A 21,131-nucleotide genomic window follows, 5' to 3' on the forward strand; every position below is an offset into this window, starting at 1 on the left:
AAATTCAACTGGCACGTTTTACGGTGCAATCGTAACGCGGTATTTTTACCCGCAAAAAAACACTATTCACTGATTTTTCTGAAACTTGCCTGTCCACTCAATTTTTCGTTCTGAACCCATTTCCAAGGTTATTTTTACCATCTGAGACCTTCTACTCAATTTTTATCTTCCTAGGGTTGCGTGTTGGCTAATTACCGTTTTGCCCTCATCACTTGACTGCTCACTTAATATTTTAATTACTTGATTTAAAATTGTGAGGTGTTATATTCACCCCAACTTTTTAGAATTTTGTCCGCAAAATTAAATCATACTTGTCCGCTAACTCAGGATATAGCCGGAGAATCTCATCCTCCCGCTCCCAAGTAGCCTCCTCAAGTGTGTTCCTTTACCACATTACTTTTATCAACAGCATGATCTCCTTTTTATGATACTTATTATCCTTTGATCCTTCACAATCACTTGTCTCTCATGGTTCTGTGACATTTTAATTCACAATACTTTAAACTTTCTCTGGTTTACCGTTTCTCTTTCGCTGATTTGTAGGTAATAATATAACCATATTACGGATTTGTCGGTATCAATTTACCTCATTCTCATCCTTATCCATCTTTCTGACCCATGGTCGTTCTCAAAAGCATCTAATCGCTTTCATGCACATTCACTAGTTATTCCTGGAGTATTTCCAACTCACACGTTCTTTAGTACTTAACTTTTTTCGTTGTCCTCATTGTTCTGACAGTACCCCAACAACCATTTCTTTCCACTACTGTTACTACTCTTATCATTTCGTTGTTTTCTTGGTTTCCACCCAAGCACATACTTTCTAGTTTCAAAGGCACTTTGTCGTGTCCTTCAATTCCGACTCACATTAAATTCTATACTCATATACTTTATTTTTCCTTGTCACGTGTCTTCACCTCTTTTTAGGTACTCACAACTATATCTTTCTCTTTGTGATACGAAACTAGCAATACTCATACTAGTTTATATTTTCGATTAGCCCTATAAGGCCTTTCGACCACAAATACTCATGAAATTTTTCCATCTACAAACTCATATTCATAATTTACACTCATTGTTAAACTCTTTATTAGCTTAACCATCTCAACCAGCTCAACTCCATACTTAGACCTCTCACAGTCTAGACACAACTCTCATCAATGATTTTCGTATCAAAGGTCTTATGCCTAAGGTTTTCACCAAGTAACCATTTTTACTCATCATTCTGTAACAATATTATAGATTCAACATCATCTTTCCTTCGTTTATACCCCCACTTCTTCATTATCGACATTTTTATCATGGATGTCCACTTTAAAATACTATAAACTCACAGCTTTACTAACTTCCACCAATCATCTTGGTTGTTCGAATCAAACAACCACACCAAGCCATTTCACTACTAACTGATGGACCCTTAAAAATGCCATGTCTCTCACATGCAAGTCTCATCCTATAGGAATCTTTGAAACTTGATTATCAAGTCACATAAAACTAAATCCATCATTGCCCCTACTTATACAATTCACCATTGGTTGGTATATCAGTCTCTCGGAACATTCGAAGTTACCACAAGCACTCGACCATATATTATTAGTACCTAACCAAAACAACGTCAGCATTGTGCATTTTCCATACACTTTCCACCATAAGTGGTATATGCGATTATATATAACACTCCTCAATCTACTCCACCCGTAAGTCAGGCTATCAAATTTTAGGTAACCAATTACAATTCCAGTTTCCAACTATATTTACACATTCGTGCTTGATTCCATCACAATTTACCTTTTATAAGGGCTTATAATTCACCGTTTTAACCTGAATTCTTGATCATCACCAGCCTTCTTAGAAGGACACTTACTCCATCTGTCAACACTAAATCACACTATTATCTCTTTTATCATAAGGCGAGGATTCCAACAAACTTACAACCTCACTTGGAGCCGATATTATTTCATCGAACTTACTTTACACCCACAATAGTGCTTCACTATCACACTACAAAATTTTTACCCATTATACCTCATCTCTTATATCCAAATCTGACATATTTTGTTCATTTACAAACATCTGACCTCATATTTTGCGTTAATCACATGGAAGAACTCTCTCAATACAGTGGGTAACAACATTCACAGGTTTTAACCGCTCGAGCTCTTGCTGTCCTCAGGGCCCCAGATGTAATGACCCACCGATCAGAGAATCCACCCATATGATCCATGCACTAATGATAAACTACCACCTGCTGACTGTGTTCTAATAGTATTCCCAACGTTTCTTATTTGAGCACTTATGTAGACCAACTCAACTATAATAGCAGTCTCATCACTGCGGGATACTTCCTCATCTCATATCACTCATATAACATAATAATAGTCTCCGGGAACATAATCCACACGGAGATGGCTACACACTCCGGGCACATAGGCCGCACAGAGATGGTAATATCAAGTCTCATAACGTGCACCCAGTGCACAGAGGAGTTCATATTTATATCACATCTGTATACAACAGCAAACGTGTACCCAGTACACAGGGGAGTTCATACTTATAACATATCCGTATATAACGGCAAAACTGGTACTCCGTACACTCCAGATCACACATGGACCCAGTCCATTTGGTGTCTGTCTCACCTCTGTATATATATAACAACAAAATATCTTTGGTATATTCACATGGGGCTATCCCCATAATCATAGCAGTAGTGGTATAATATACCCTGTTACATATAAGTCAATTCGTCTTACTCTCTCATTTCATTCTTCTCACTGATAGTTTACACATAAGTCACTATTATCATAATTCACATTCTCTTCGTAATTTCGTACACGTTTTCTAACTTTTAATAGTTTTTTCTGTCATATTACCGTTCAAATCCATAGTCCATTATCTCTTCCTTGCTTATTCTTCTCACAGATTGTTTTCTCTCTTACTTTGACTATTCAATTGGCATAGTTCATAACATAATCTCTATTCCGTGAATCCAGAATTTTCTCAAAGTTCTGCACACATCTCACATATACTTCCCATCACACAGGGATCTTCTAAACATATTCGTCCTATCCCAGAGGACTAATTTCACCTCAATCCGTGCACTGCAAAATTATATCAATTCTTGCACTAACACTTATACCTCAACTCATTAACTAATCTTATCATTTTTGTTTTGACATTACACATTAGCTCTTTTGCTAAACACATAATTCCACACTTTATTGTAACTTAGTTCATACACTAATCACATGATTTCCCACCAGGTTGTACATTAGCTCATTCTCTAATCATACAATCTCTTCAGATACTTCCCATCATCGGAGATTTCATTCGGCCTCATTGTCCTTTTTCAAAAATTTAATAATTTACCTTAACACGGATAATTAGGCGCTCAGGCCGTCACAAGGTGTACATACATATATATGTATACTGGCACTTAGGCCATCACTGGATTATCATCAGTTTATTCATCAGAATAGGTATGCTGGCCATCAGGCCATTAGGTATTATTCACAATGCATTACAACATCCACAAGTAATTAGGCCATTTAAATTACGATATTCATTCTCTGAGATTTCCAAGAGACCTCCATCATGGATCAATCCTCTTATGCTTCGTAACACCTGAATCTCTACATAGTAGCCATTTCCAAGGAGAATTCCACACATTAACGCACACATATAGTCATATTTGTTTCCTTCATGGCATATCGGTCAAGCTAAACCATTATTCCGTTACGGACAATCATACTCTCAATGAACCTTGTTCAATGCCATCCATGGCGATTCTCTCAACTTCTTCCTTATACATATAATACATAATTAATTCATCTCGCCTATGTTTACAGAACTCTACCTCCTTATGGGTTTAAATCCCATATTTCAATATATCTCAATTTAACAATTGACCAGCATTATAATTTCAAGTGGTCAAATCCCATAGGATTAATCATCAATTATTCTATTTATTTCTCTGCATGAACCATCTCAATTTGTTTAAGTGTACATCATCCATTAGGGACTTATAACTTCTAGTCAACATAAAATATTCAAACTCATGCCTAAGCATATATGTTCATCATTTTCAATAACCCAACAGGTTCTAATCTTCCACCTTGATGAAGTCTATTCACCAAGTCCATTGTACACACTATACTACACACACATACTTGGAAACTTCACCAATACCTTTTCCATACTATGGACTCATCTCAATTATATATCTTTATTATTCATGGTACTACAAGGTTCATCCATGCAATACCGTACATATCATAGATTTGTTTACAACTTTCACTTACAATCCAGCTTTATAAATTTCATCTACAAGGTCAGACAAAACATTTAAGTATGTTTCCCTGAAGTCCTATAATATTCATATTTTACTTACTGCCATCTCTTGTCCATGGAGCAGTCAACACTGCATCCACAACATCAGGCTAAAGACTTACATTTGGTGCTCCACAGTTGCCACGTAGGCTTCTTATGATGACTACGCATGTAACACAAAGGAATGGGTTGATCAGACCCACACTAAGGAATCACATATGCAGTAATCGATAAGAATCTACATACAACTATGCAACACACAACACAACTATATATACATTATCAGAGTTCCCTAACAAAACTGCTCTGATACCATAAAATGTAACAGCCCGTTACGTACCGGTATTGTTAACATTAATTATGATATTAAGCGCAGTTACAATCACAGCAGTTCATTTGAAAAAACGAGAATAAATTTTTTCTGACTATTACGCGAGCATTTAAATCATAAAAAGCGTAATAATTAAAAGCTGTGACCGTAACCATAAACTCTTGCGGAAGACTTATTTTAACTATTTTTATAACTTACATCATTTATTATGAGTTACTAAGGAGTTCCCATAAACTCACTTAGCCTATTTCCAACTTTACATTTTTACCAATTCGAACATGTTTCACTCTAAATTTTTCTGCGACCAAACCGATCGCAACCAACCCTTCTTCTTAGATTATATTTTTGTATTACTTAATTCCCTTTTTAACAAGCTATCATACGCTCAATTCGGAGCTCATTTTCTGCGGTTATCGCCGTTTGAAGTTGGATAAGCAATTAGCCCAAACAACCCCAAAAACAGCTCCAAACCACTCACATTGCTCGAATTACTGCACTCAATCCCCTCAACCAAGTACTCTCAAATTTTTATCCTACAAACTAGACATCTCAAACTTCATTTTGATATATCACACACTCAATTTGACTGAGAAACGAAGCGGGAATTAATTTCCCAAATCCGGTCCAGAATCTGCCTCAGGTGCAGGGGCACATGGGCAGTCCGTGTTTCTCTATTTTTTTCAGATCGAAGATCAACCCAGAATTTCCTAAAATTTTGACACAAGGTAGAGGACATCTCAACCTTCAAAATGGCGTATGGCACGTCCCTAGGGGACCTCTATGGAGGGAAATATGCTCTCCCTAAGTTCGCCTAAAATCTGCCAATTCTACAGAAAATTCGCCAGAGTTTCCTTTGTTTTTCCAATAATCCCAAATTTGTAAAAGGTCCTTTAACCTCAATTGTACCTAATAAACACATGATAATACAACAATAATCCAATGGGTGGCACACACAAGGACCAACAACGCCTTGGGGCACTTACAACCCAATCCAGTTTATAGTTATTAAACATAGAGTCCATATTAATCATTCTTAAGTAGTTGCAATCACTAACACCTTTTTCATGCATATTTCCATCATACATATTATCATAACCTAAAATAGGCCTAAGGCCCTTCCATCATAGTTAGACATGCATCAATACTATTACAATATGGCTTTACAAATTACAACTTGAAACTAAAACTTCAAATTACATTCTTCTAAAATTTCAACTTAATTAAAAGACAACATAACCAAATACATCACTACTAGACTTAGGCAAAATGGCATGAACAAGATGCTAATGAAGATACTAATAAATACAAATGACATGTTCATGCCCTAAGTCTAGCCTAGGCCACACGGCCAACAAAATGCAAAATAAGAAACGCTACATCGCTCACTCTACGGGCCTCTTGCCCGAGGCTCCTGCTCCACTGCTACCTCCTGAAATAAATGCCCCGAGACGGGGTGAGATATACGAATATATCTCAGTAACCAAGAGGTTCTGGAGAAAACTCCACCCAATGGTTCACTTCGATGCATATCAATAGAATACAACAACCACTTTGAAAACGGGATATAGCAAGGGATTTAGAGAATGGGGAATATAAAGAAAACAAAATACGACGATACGGGATGGTAACCCCAATTCCACGTACGCCCTCGGCATATATAAGCCTATGGGTATCATCCAAGGTGTGTTCACAGAAACCACAACCATGATGCCCAAACCAACCAAAACGCCAAAGACATTCCTAGTGTGCTCCTACCCGGATCACACACCATGACCGCAGTCAACTGGAACTCCCTCCTGGAGACCTATCCAGCGGAAGTCCGAAAATGCCCGAAGGCTAATAAAACTGTCTACTGGCCAGAGACTCGGTACTGCAGTACCCATAGCAATAATGCATGCATGCTCATGTGTTCTATACTATTCATACACACTTCCTACCGTTGCCATCAACTGGCAAGGTGGAACAGAAAAGGGGAACAAGCCCCAGTACCAAGAGGTTACCTTAATTCGTGTTTCCACAAGCTCCGCAGCAGCTTATCCCTCAACTCGGTACACAGCGGAATGCCTACACAGAGGACATTCCCAATCACTCTCAGTTCAACCCATACATGTTAATTTATAATTACACATGCAATGAACCAATTTCTTACCTCAATCCACTTGGTCCAAGACCAATGGCAACTCACTGAATCAAGATTCGGGATTCAAGTCGATGTACGGCAACCTATAAAATCACATACAACCATCAGCACGCGTCAAATAACGTCAAAACGTCAAAATCACAAAATCTCCCCATCCACCCTTGATGGTTCGGCCAAATGAGTGTTAATTTGAGATTTATTTTTCTAAATTTTCTTTCCCATTTTATTATGCCTCATTAAGTTGTCAAGAGGCCAATTCAAGTGCCGTTTCGTCATTTTCGCGTCAAATTACATCAGAACGCGAAAACCGCAAAATCCCTCTTTCCTCCTTGAAGGTTCGGCCATCTATGTGTTATTTGGGGATTTATTTTTCTAAATTTTCTTTCTCATTTTAGTACCCATCCTTGGGTTGCCATAAGGCCATTTCAACTGTCGTTTCGCCGTATTACGACATTTACGCATCGTATTGCGAAATATTTCACTCTAGGTTCTTTATGCCAACTAAACCGCTTATTATTTTTCCATTGATTCTAACACTTGCCAACCACCACACAACCCATCTAATTACCTTTTTAACACATAATTCATCACTCAAACAATTTCCAACAACATAAATTTCATAACTTTCCTTTAAAGGCCAAGTTGCATCCTATGGCAATTCTAGGATTTCCATTCACTTCTAATCACTCCACATCTCACACAACCACATTATATCATCATATAATCATACCACAATTCATCAAACAATGCCTCAACACAAAATTCCAAAGTCCCAAAATCATGACCTCAAATTCACTAAGTTAAAATCATCACATTTCACCTAAAATTTTCATTGCATTTCTAGCATTAATACATCATTCTAAGGCATTATCATCTAATACACATTTTCCAATTGAGCTCCCTAACACAACACATCATCAAATCAAGCTTTAGGTTTTCAAAAATTCAATCACAATTAAACCATGTAAATGGGATGGAAACATACTCACAACAAAGGCTAGAAGCTAACCCAAGACTCCTCCAAGCAATGGAAGATCAAAAGCTCCATGAACATCCAATTTTCTTCAAATTTTCGGATCTGATTTTTGCCAAATGCTCCACAAAGAGGCGATTTCAAGGCTTAAGAGTGGTACCAATGTGTTTAGAAGGTCTTTTCCAACAAATTTCAACACAAATTTTGTTGGATTTGGTGGAGAAATGAGTGATTTGTGAAGAAAAGAAAATCAAGAAGAAATGGGCATGGGGGAGGCTGTTCCAGCGTGAAGAAGAAGGAGGGGAGGAGAGAGAAAGTGTGAAGAAATGGTGAGTTTGACTCACTTAAGTCACAGGCGGGTCCCACACGCGTTTTAACTTTAATCAATCACCTAATTTCAACCACAAATTCATGACCTACGTATTTTTCTTGTTCATGTCATATTTTTGTTTCCCCAAAATACTGATAAAATTTTCACGCTTATCGGTACAATTATACCGCAGTATTTTTCCACCGGAAAATCACTATTCATCAATTTTTTCCAAAATGACTCAATTCCATCAAATTTCATCAAAATCATATTTCCTAACTCAAAAAACCATTTATAACTCATATTTGGAACCTAGAGCTCAAAACTCAACCGGCACGTTTTACGGTGCAATCGTAACGCGATATTTTTACCCGCGAAAAAACACTATTCACTGATTTTTCTGAAACTTGCCTGTCCACTCAATTTTTCGTTCTGAACCCATTTCCAAGGTTATTTTTACCATCTGAGACCTTCAACTCAATTTTTATCTTCCTAGGGTTGCGTGTTGGCTAATTACCGTTTTGCCCTTTCTTTGTATTTTGGCCTAATCTTTAGGATTTTCACTAATCCATCACTTGACTGCTCACTTAATATTTTAATTACTTGATTTAAAATTGTGAGGTGTTATAAACTTCATATGGTTTCACTTGCAAAAGACATCCACGGTTCACACACAGTGCATTTGATAAGCAATCGCATATCAATTATAAACATTAATTCAAGCATCAACATGACACATTCTATTTAAAATACAATGTAGCACGATAAACGAGAAACAAATGATATATATGAAAGCCAAAATCCACACAGGACTTTTAGAACAATAACATATATATTACGTAATAGAAGATGTATATATATGTAGAAGACAAATCACGAAAACTAACAAATATCATATTAGAACAATATTCACGAAGTAGTTTTCAAATATCAAGGCAAGGTTTTGCTTTTATACATACTTCCGCATTCAAAAGCAAACCGTACTGTAGTATATATCAAAACCAATATGAAGGCACGACCATCGATAAATTACTTTTCAAAATCAATATGAAAAACCAATATTATAATAATCTTTGTACAAAAAATCGAGAGTACAGTGTTGAAAATGCTATTCAAAAGCATGGACACGAAAATCGATACACCAATGCTAACCAATTTAACATATATATAGTGTATTATATTAAACAGATCCCTTTATTTCTGTGGTGGTTTCAAAACAAACCGAGGGTTAACCGTGTATACAAATTTTCCGTTTTTTTTTTAAATGAAAAATTCAAACCAGTATGAAAACGAACATAACCGAGACACGGTAAAGTAAAAACATAATTTCAACAACACAGAATTAGAAATTCCATTAACAATCTTAAGACAATTTTGGTGTTTTGAACCTGTGATCAGTATATTTTATTTTCTGTTTTATATACTGTTTTTTATTTATTGTGTGATTAATCTGTGTGATTAATCTGTGTGATTAATCATAGTATAATTTATGTTTGCATGAATAATATGTGAATGGTATCACTTTTCTATGACTGGAAATATGTGTCTTTAGATTTCCAATTGATATATAATATTATATCTTATGCGACATTATATTTCATTAATCTGTGTTTTTGAAGATCGGAATTTACCGCAATGCAATTAATCTGCACTTAGTTGCTAATGTTGCAATTTGTGGCTTTGAATAATATATATATATATATTCATTTTCGATTTTCGTGTCTTATTTCAAAAGTTACGTAACCATGCAACTTTAAAACTCATTCAGATTTGTCTTAATTGAATTTTTAAAAAAAAGAATAAATAAATTTGATTTTGACATTTCCATCGTTGTTTCGTACAACGTGCATAGAAATTGGTTTCTTTTCTAATTGCTGTTACGGTTTCATGCTTTCTTTGATATATATTATCATGTTTTATGTTGGATTCTATCATTGTAAATACTGTTTAAGAATTTCATGAATGGAATGTGCATGATCGTGGAATATATATACTTATATTATGTCTCGGCTTAATTTGAGAACGTATCGGTTTCTTTTAATAACCGATTGTTTTTTGTCACAACAACTAATGTTTTGATTTTGCATGGAAATATGTACTGTTAGTTTCCATTTCTTTGAGAACATCGAAATGTCATGGTTGGAACCGTAAGCATCGGTTGGTAATATCATGATTATTGGAATGATAATGTTCCGCTATATACCCATAGACTCATGAATTGCATTGAATTTTGTAATCATGAATTGTGAAAGTGCTTCACATTGGGTTTCTCGATCTTCGTGTTCATAATGGTTTTGAATAGCCTTTGTAGTTTTAATGCACTGTTACGGTCTTTCTTTCCAGTTTATTGTTGTTGAATATATGATTTTTGAAACCATGAGTGAAATTCATGGAAGTAAACATATCGATGCTTTGTATATTGATGCACTTGAATTAAAATTACAGAGGACCATAATGAAAAATTGAAAGGTTTCCATTGATTGGTTATGATTTTTGAATTAATGCCTACATATAATTTTGGGTTTGTGGCCTTTGATTGTATATATATGACTAATTATATGCATGCCTTTATTCTAAAAGAATAGTTTCGTGTAAGACAACCATGCCATGTGACGAATCCGGTTTGATGGTTGATGGTCTTTCCAATTATATTAAGTCTTTTGTGAAATGGCTTTATATATTTATAAGCATGGTACCAAAAATTGATATATGACCTTTTGGTTTGATGTGCTTATTTTGATGCTGGTTCAATGAGAAATGCAGTGAAATTTGATGTCATTTAATGGTATAGTATGATAAATGAGAAATACTTATGACATGAATATTTTGTTATATTAATTATTATGTGTGAAATGTTATGCATTTATTGGCATTCAATTGTCTTAAGATTGTTATTGAAGACAGTGGGTGATGTTAAATCACTGAGAGGTTTGAACCCATGTATAAAGCATAGGAGGAGGTAGATGATCATAATTATCACTGTGCAATTATAAACAATTAAAAAAAAACAGACTTACTTGTCAGGTATTAGAGAAAGACAGAATGATGAATCAGATATGCAAAATCAGAAGGATAAAATCCGAGCCCACAGAACGTGTCTCCTTAAGACAATTTGTCCCCTCACTGATGCCTAAGGTAGATGGACACTTGTCTCCCAGTATAGAACGGATTTCGTCTGAAGAGTGGCGGCACTACCAGTCAACAGCCCAAACGAACACAACAAAATGTCAGAGGAAACTACACCGGAGTATGAAAAGGAACATGCAAAACCGGAAGGAGAAAAATTCCGACAGAGTTTCAGTGCAGAAAAATTGGATCCATTTTATGAAGGTGTCAGTGTCTATTTATAGACAACGTAAAGTCACGTTCCAAAAGGCACCTATTCGATGACGAAACAACACATCCGTTGGACACGAAAAGACACATTCGTTCGACACGAAAAGACACCAATTCAAGGATGAAACAACATGTCCGTTAGGATGAAACAACATGTCCGTTAGGATGAAACAACATGTCCATTAGGATGAAACAACACATCGTTTAGGATGAAAAGATACATCTGTTTGTCGACGAAAAGGCACACCTTTTCACTACCAAACTTCTTATTCATAACCAATAGATTGTCTATACAATTTATATATATATATATATATATATATATATATATATATATATATATATATTCCAACATAATTTAAAGAGAAGAAAATAAATAAAAAAATGGATTTGAAAAATTTCTTAATAAGATTGAAGTTTAATTGCGCTGTTTGTGTTACTTTATTTAGGGAATAGGAGAGATGCTAGACTACTGCTCTGTTGATCGAAGATCAGAGTCAGATCCTCAGAGCACCTAATGTTGTGATTTGACAAGAGAGCTTTATTGGTTATTACTTGCGCACTTCTTCTTTTTTTGCTTCCTTGCTTCTCTCCTGAGCTCCTACCTTTCTCTCTCTCTCTACGTGTCTCTCTCTTTCACTTTCTCAAAATCTTGGCTTCTTAGGGAATTTTGAAGCTTTTTTTGTTTCCAAAAAATTATAGTGTTGTTATATTAAAACTATCTAGTTGTGCTGTGTAGCACTGTATCATTCATTCACCTATTCTGTAGTCTATAATCCTTGTATCTTTTCCCCCAAAGAGAGTCCTTGCTACTGATATCGATGTATTCTCTTGTTTACTCGTACATATATGTTTTCATTGTTTAATTTTAATTTTCACTGGCATCTAGCTTAAACGTAAAAAATGTAATTTAATTGGGCGGGATTTAATTTAATTACACTCACTCATTCCTCTCTTTCTTCTCCCTCTCTCTCTTCTCCACCAAAGAAAAACCCTAAGCCCCCTCTTCTCTTCTCTTCTCACCCTTCAATCAAATCACAAAAATGGTTGGTTACCTTTTCTTTTCGTTATCTTCTCTTCCTTCTAAACAAACAATTCATTGAATCTGACTTGAATGAATGTTCTTCTTCAAGTTTTCTTTCTTTCTTTCAATCAAATCACAAAAATGGTGGTTACCTTTGGCCGATGCTCAGCTCAACTCACAATAACAATACTGTTGAAGATCTTGTTCAACAGGATAAGCTACCAACTACAAGCAGCAGCTCAACTCACAGGAAAGGAACTTTCTTTCGCCTCTGCTTTCATTTCATTTCATTGGTTCTTCCATTTATTTTAAGTGTGTTATTGCATTTTTTTTCTTTCTTTTTTTTTGTTTCAACGACCATAAAACATGTATTTCTTTTTGTATTTGTAGCTCAGCTCAAAAAAGACACTGAACAGAGGCATTTCTGAGCTAGTCCTCTTGATGGCCCCCGACACTGAGCCTCTTGAGTTGAGATTCTTCTCAATAATCTTCCTTTACTTGCTGCTGAATGCTGAGGATAAGGTAACTTCCCCTCCATACCATGCCATACCTTTATTTTTTCTTAAATCCTCATTATTAATACTGTACGTGTCATGTATGTATATTTGTTTGTGCTCTATGATGGTTCATTCATTGTATCTGTCTGTATTATTACTTTTGTTTGTAGTGTTAAGTTTCTTATATATAACTGAATGAATCTTATAAGCTCTGTTTCGGTTCACTCAGTATTATTACTTTTTGCCTCTGCTTTTAAAAACATGCATGTATATAAGAGGAGGTTAATTAATAGTTGTTTAAGTTTAGTGTGTGATTAATTTAAAGAGAAGAAAATAAATAAATAAATGAATTTGAAAAATTTCTTAATAAGATTGAAATTTAATTGCGCTGTTTGTGTTACTTTATTTGGGGAATAGGAGAGATGCTAGACTACTGTTCTGTTGATCAGAGATCAGAGTCAGAGTTAGATCCTCAGAGCACCTAATTTGTGATTTGACAAGAGAGCTTTATTTGGTTCCTTGCATCTCTCCTGAGCTTTTCCACTTCCTACCTTTCTATACGTGTCTCTCTCTTTCACCTTTCTCAAAAACTTGGCTTCTTATGGAATTTTGAATCTCTTTTCTTTCCAAAAATGATAGTGTGATATTATCAAATTATTAATAAAGATTGAAGATGAAGAATATTATTATTATTTTTTTTAAATTCTAAACATATTAAATAGTATATCATTTTTTTTTAATTTTAAACAATTGTAGTTAAAATCCCTGCTGCTATGACTCCATTGATTATTATATTAAAACTATCTAGCTGTGTTGTGTATCCCTGTATCATTCATTCACCTATTCTGTAGTTTATAATCTCTGGTGTCATGCATAGTCTTTCGCTTTTTCCCTACAAAGAGAGTCCCTTGCTCCTGATATCGATGTATTCTCTTGTTTATAAGGATGGTAGTATGAGATTAAAGTTTATTTGGGGAATAGGAGAGAGATACTACTGATACTACTGTTCTCTCCTATTATGTTGTGATTGTGGGGACACAACCAATAGAACTCTAAGATTGTCTTCTCTCAATCTTCTTTGCATTTCTGTTTTTTTTTTGGGGGGGGGGGGGGGTAAATAATGTTCATTGCATTTTAATCCTCGTTTAAGCGTCTGTTGAATTTTTTCTAAATGGTGGTATCAATAACCAAAGTTTCTTTAAAGTCATCTAGATTAAGGTCTTTGTAAATGCTTCTTCTCAAGCTTTCTTCTGTTACTCTTGTTTAAAAGATGTTAGCATTTAGTAAAGCCAATTTTTTAATAAATATTATTATGATTATATTTATTTTAGTGTGAATCGCGGGTTTTTTTTATTAAATTAATCAAAGTAATTAGTCAAACTATAATGAATTATATATATATATATTGTGATGAATTTTTTCTCAACCCAATCATGTCTCATATTTTTAATAATTAAAATGAATTTATTTCCTTAAAATTAGAATATTTATTTCTCAGCTGTCTATCCACACATATATTTTTTAATATGTATATACATTAGCTAATATAAATTAGTAAATATAATAAATTTTAAGAGTAGCTAAATTAGAACTTCAGAGGGACGGAAATAACTTACGAGTTAAGAGTTAAGAGAATACAACAGTCATCATAGTTTTGCCGCCAAAAAAATAAATTAAAAATTTTCTTTCTCTCTTTTCACTTTTCTTAAGGTTTTCTTAGGGTTTCTTTCTCTGTTTTCTTAAGGTTTTCTTAGGGTTTCTTTCTCTGTTTTCACTCCTTCTTAAAGTTTTCTTGGTTTCTTTGGGTTTCCTAGTTTATTTCTCTTGTTCTTGCTTGTTTCTTTCTCTTGTTCTTGGATTGTTTTATCAAGACAATGGAATTGGTGAATATGGGAGATGGGATGCAAGTAGATGATGACCCAACCAGCCTTTATTGTTTGGCAACACTCCTACAAAGGTGTCAATACCTAGTTATGTTACTTCTGCCCTTTCTTTTCTTCTCTTTTCTTTTCTTTTTTTCTTGAAAATGTTTGATTATGTGCTGATATTTCTTGCTTGAAAAGATTGAGTATGTGGGTCTCTTGCTGATATTTCTTGCTGATATTCGACTGTGTTCTTTTTTCTTTTCTTTTTTCTTTTCTTGAAAATACAGTATGTTTCTTTTTTTTTCTTGAAAATAGAAGATTGAGGGTGTGGCTTGTCAACAGTTGCTTGTCAATACCATATGAAATATATGTTTCTTTCTTTCTTTTTCTTTCTTGAAAATAGAAGATTGAGGGTGTGGCTTGTCAACAGTTGCTTGTCAATACCATATGAAATATATGTTTCTTTCTTTCTTTTTCTTTATTATTCTGGCAATATTGAGGGTGTGGCTTGTCTTTTGTCAATACCATATGAAATATATATGTTTCTTTCTTTCTTTTTCTTTATTATTCTGGCAATATTGAGGGTGTGGCTTTTCCATTATGTTCTTGCTTTTCTTTTCTTTTGATTTCGTTTCTTTTTTTTTCTTGATAACTGTGGATGTTCGATTGTATGCTTTTGTTTCTGTCTGCCCAGACATCATATTCTTGCTGATATTTCTTGCTGATATTCGACTTCGTTCTTTTTTCTTTTCTTGAAAATACAATATGTTTCTTTTTTTTTCTTGAAAATAGAAGATTGAGGGTGTGGCTTGTCAACAGTTGCTTGTCAATACCATACGAAATATATATGTTTCTTTCTTTCTTTTTCTTTATTATTCTGGCAATATTGAGGGTGTGGCTTTTCCATTATGTTCTTGCTTTTCTTTTCTTTTGATTTCGTTTTTCTTTTCTTTTTTCTTTTCTTGAAAATACAGTATGTTTCTTTTTTTTTCTTGAAAATAGAAGATTGAGGGTGTGGCTTGTCAACAGTTGCTTGTCAATACCATACGAAATATATATGTTTCTTTCTTTCTTTTTCTTTATTATTCTGCAATATTGAGGGTGTGGCTTTTCCATGATGTTCTTGCTTTTCTTTTCTTTTGATTTCGTTTCTTTTTTTTTCTTGATAACTGTGGATGTTCGATTGTATGCTTTTGTTTCTGTCTGCCCAGACATCATATTCTTGCTGATATTTCTTGCTGATATTCGACTTCGTTCTTTTTTCTTTTCTTGAAAATACAATATGTTTCTTTTTTTTTCTTGAAAATAGAAGATTGAGGGTGTGGCTTGTCAACAGTTGCTTGTCAATACCATACGAAATATATATGTTTCTTTCTTTCTTTTTCTTTATTATTCTGGCAATATTGAGGGTGTGGCTTTTCCATTATGTTCTTGCTTTTCTTTTCTTTTGATTTCGTTTTTCTTTTCTTTTTTCTTTTCTTGAAAATACAGTATGTTTCTTTTTTTTTCTTGAAAATAGAAGATTGAGGGTGTGGCTTGTCAACAGTTGCTTGTCAATACCATATGAAATATATGTTTCTTTCTTTCTTTTTGTTTATTATTCTGGCAATATTGAGGGTGTGGCTTTTCCATTATGTTCTTGCTTTTCTTTTCTTTTGATTTCGTTTTTCTTTTCTTTTTTCTTTTCTTGAAAATACAGTATGTTTCTTTTTTTTTCTTGAAAATAGAAGATTGAGGGTGTGGCTTGTCAACAGTTGCTTGTCAATACCATATGAAATATATGTTTCTTTCTTTCTTTTTCTTTATTATTCTGGCAATATTGAGGTTGTGGCTTTTCCATTATGTTCTTGCTTTTCTTTTCTTTTGATTTCGTATCTTTTTTTTTCTTGATAACTGTGGATGTTCGATTGTATGCTTTTGTATCTGTCTGCCCAGACATCATATTACTGGACTATTAACTGGTTTTTTTGTTTTTTAATTTTGTAAATTTGATTTTGTCTAGTTGAGTTTGTTAATTTTTTCAGTTGGTGTTTTATTTAACAAAACTAACATTGGATATATTTAGATATGTGGGTTTTCTATTTTATTTATTTTTTAAATATCTATGGTTTCGATTGGAATGATAACATGTTGGTTTTTCATCATGTTGAAGATGATGAAAAAGCCGAGAAGATGGAAGAGGATGAAGATGAGGATGAAGCTGAGATGATGGAAGAAGATGAGGATGAATATGGGAGATGGGATGCAATGGGAAATGAGATGCAAGTAGAAGAGGATGAAGCTGAGAAGATGGAAGAGGATGAAGATGAGGATGAAGCTGAGATGATGGAAGAAGATGAGGATGAATATGGGAGATGGGATGCAAGTAGAAGAGGATGAAGATGAGGATGAAGCTGAGAAGATGGAAGAGGATGAAGATGAGGATGAAGCTGAGATGATTGAAGAAGATGAGGATGAATATGGGAGATGGGATGCAATGGGAGATAGGATGCAAGTAGATGAGGATGAAGATGAGAAGATGGAAGAGGATGGAGATGAGGATGAAGCTGAGATGATGGAAGAAGATGAGGATGAATATGGGAGATGGGATGCAATGGGAGATGATGACCCAACCAGCCTGTATTGTTTGGCAACACTCCTACAAAGGTGTCATTACCTAGGTATGGTACTTCTGCCCTTTCTTTTCTTTTCTTTTCTTTTCTTTTCTTTTTTTCTTGAAAATGTTTGATTATATGCTGATATTTCTTGCTTGAAAAGATTGAGTATGTGGGTTTCTTGCTGATATTCGACTATGTTCTTTCCTTTCCTTTTTTTTTCTTGAAAATAGAGATTGAGGGTATGGCTTGTCTTTTGTCAATACCATATGAAATATATGTTTCTTTCTTTCTTTTTCTTTATTATTCTGGCAATATTGAGGGTGTGGCTTTTCCATTATGTTCTTGCTTTTCTTTTCTTTCAATTTCATTTCTTTTTTTTTCTTGATAATACAGTGGATGTTCGATTGTGTGCTTTTGTTTCTGTCTGCCCAGACATCTTATTACTGGACTATTAACTGGTTTTTTTGTTTTTTGATTTTGTCTAGTTGAGTTTGTTAGTTTTTTCAGTTGGTGTTTTATTTAACAAAACTAACATTGGATATATTTAGATATGTGGGTTTTCCATTTTATTTATTTTTTAAATATTAATGGTTCTTTCTTTCTTTCTTTCGTTTTTTTTTCGCAATATTTAGATGTTGGTTTCGATTGGAATGATAACATGTTGGTTTTTCATCATGTTGAAGATGATGAAAAAGCTGAAAAGATGGAAGATGATGAGGATGAAGCTGAGGAGATGGAAGAAGATGAAGATGATGAAAAAGATGAGAAGATGAAAGAAGATGAGGATGAAAATGAGGATGAAGCTGAGAAGATGGAAGAAGATGAAGATGAGGATGAAGCTGAGAAGATGGAAGAAGATGAGGATAAAGATGATGAAAAAGCTGAGAAGATGGAAGAAGATGAGGATGAAGTTCATGTAGAACTTGAGAAAGGTCTTAACAAAGAGGACCGATCAACCCAAAAGCAGTCTCGGGATGTTTGGACCGAAGAGCTACATCGGTCGGTGTTTTGTGGCCGCTGTTAATGACTTGGGTGTTGACAGTAAGTTATTCACTCTTTCTCTACAATGCAAAGTAGTTGTTATCTTAATTGTTATTAATTGCTACAATTGGTCAATCAATTGATGTTTCTGCTTTATTTTAGCAATACTTTTATTATATTTTTGTGTAGAAATAGCAATCAAATCCTAATAATATTACAATGTGAAAACTAGTTCCATCACCTCTCTTTGCAAACTTTATTTCCACAAGTGTCTTCACATCCACTGCCCAGAATCCAACCATAATTCTTCGAACATCTGTCTCAGCCCCACTTGGATATATAATTTCAGTCATAATATTGGAATCTGCACCAAAATAAAAAATGGCTTCTCCGTTGTTAATACCCGTGTGCATTTCCAAATAACAAACAAATCCACTGCCCATGTATTCCTCTATTTCAGTAATCCTTTCCTTGGAGTAAGCTAATATACTTATTTGGCATCTCTCGAAAACTGAACAAATCAAAATTCAAATTTTCCTTAATTCGATCATGATTAATTTGGTCTCATGAGAGCTGGAAGCTGCCCAATTGGTCCCAACTGTGTCTTCCATTCGCTGCCAAAAATGGAACAATGATGCCTTTTTCCATTCCTGTGAAAACTCTGGGTTTTTTTTTTGTATTGCAAAAGTATATGTTTGCTGTATTTTTCCAATTGCTGTATTTTTTTGTTCAACATTATTTTGAATGCTTTCTCAAATACTCTTCCTAATATGTAGTGCACTGGAGTAGATGTCATGGCATTATTGTTAATGAAGTCTGACACATTTGTATGTTCTTTTGATTGCAGAGGTTGTACCTAGAAAAATTCTTCAATTGATGAAGGCTGAGAAGCATCCTACTAGGGCGCATGTGGCCAGCCATCTGCAGGTATTTTTTTCTTTTCCTTTCTGCTTTAATTTCATAAAACCATAGTTTTTCATTTATAGAACTTTATTTGTTTTTTTAATTGCTGCAGAAATAAAGACTTCGACTGAAAAGAATCAGGTCTAAGGCAACCCAGCAAGTCAGTCCTTTTAAATATCCTCTTCATCTGGTGAGATGATTAGTCCTAGGCAAACAAGTAATATTGTGCCATTTCAGGGGTTGGCTGACCAAAGCCAGGATGGCAGTTATGCTTCACATCTTACCAATTTAAGCTCAATAGACTCAATCTTAAATGAAGACTTGGACTTGGACTTTGATTCTGACTTTGATCTTTATGATCCTACACAAATGATTGACTCGGATTATTACACAAATGATTGACTCAGATTATTTGTTGTCTATGTAGTTGATAACACCAATTATTTGTTGTCTATGTAGTTGATAACACCAATTATTTGTTGTCTATGTAGTTGTAAATGGGATTCAAATTAAATTCTTAGGCTTCCCAGATTTGTTCCTTACTGAGATTGACCTCCATTCATTTGTATTTTCTTTGAGTTTGTATAACCAACAAATTACGTAACCATGCATTCTTTCTATTTTTATACTTTTATTTTCACTATTGTTCTTGTTTGGTTAATAATTAGTCTGATCAACATCGACATTTTTTGTGAATGATTGAACAAGATTATTTGTAAAGACTGATGAGTCTAATGTGGATGGAAAATTTAGCTTTCTAAAATTTTTGTGAATGATACCGAAGTGTCAATTACTAGTATAAATGTCCATAGATTATTCAATATGTTAATGTTTTTGAGTTATATAAGAGGAGTAGATAACTCTTTGGATCATATAGTCTCAAATTATGATTGAGGAGGGTTACATAAAAGGGACAAGAGTTAAGGGGGTAAAATTGTTCTATTTACATGTTTCAGCAAGTGCTTACAGTGGTACTTACATGTAATTGACCTATGAAGGAGCATCAACATGAATCAAACTCACGACGATTTAGTAAAAATTATCAACAAGAGTTGTTATATTTTTTGAAAAGGAGTAATTATTCTACCTAATTGATAAAAACATATATGACGTAAGAAGATGACAAATATATATGATACATGGACATGTATAGAGATGACACTAGTCCACTACCATATTCTGAAACAGAAATGTCTAAATAATATATATATATATATATATATATATATATATATATATATATATATATATATATATGAAAGGTGGAGAAAATTCTAGATATTTGTGCTCATTGATTGCTCATTTTTGGTGTTTATTTTTCAAACGTCCTTTTATTTTTCCATTTGGATGGTTTATATTTCTATCTAAGTTTTGAATTTCGATGATGCAGATTCTGCAAAGGACAGAGATATTTTCTGAATTCACTGTCCCCATCCTTTACTTTCACCTCAACTTCATCAAGCACTTTCATAACTCATAGCTATATGTTGAATTGCGAATTGGGTCAACCACATTCCGCTATGGTGGGATGATAGAAAATAATGACAAAGGAAAGAAGCTAGACGAAAATTGCTAATGAAATCAACAGCTAAATAAAATAAAGGAAATAATGGTGAATCTCATACCATTGAAAAGAAGCCTAAAGCTATTTTGTTGGTTATATTATTCCTCTTCTGCATACCCATTAAATATACGGGACTCATTATATTAAAGAAAAAAGATGGATGGGACATTTTTATGAGTCTGTAATAGGGGAATAGTTTCTCCGGAGATATCAATTTCCATTCAATTATATGACAACATGGTTTATTTTATCTAATTGATTGCTTGTCTTGGAGGATTGCG

General features: G+C 34.1%; 1 long non-coding RNA gene across 1 annotated transcript; it reads right to left on the reverse strand.

The window, feature by feature from the left end:
* Positions 1-6,052: 6,052 nt before the first annotated feature.
* LOC133298463 (uncharacterized) lies at positions 6,053-8,188 on the reverse strand. The gene is made up of 4 exons (XR_009749807.1): positions 7,786-8,188; positions 6,810-6,883; positions 6,661-6,724; positions 6,053-6,089 (listed from the first exon to the last, which is right to left on the reverse strand). It is a non-coding gene; the product is annotated as an uncharacterized LOC133298463 (long non-coding RNA).
* Between the last annotated feature and the right edge of the window lie 12,943 nt (positions 8,189-21,131).

Source organism: Gastrolobium bilobum, unplaced genomic scaffold, assembly GCF_033153095.1.
Source record: "Gastrolobium bilobum isolate Gb01-03AN ecotype WA unplaced genomic scaffold, APGP_CSIRO_Gbil_v1 utg981748, whole genome shotgun sequence".
In the NCBI taxonomy this organism is placed as follows: domain Eukaryota; kingdom Viridiplantae; phylum Streptophyta; class Magnoliopsida; order Fabales; family Fabaceae; genus Gastrolobium; species Gastrolobium bilobum.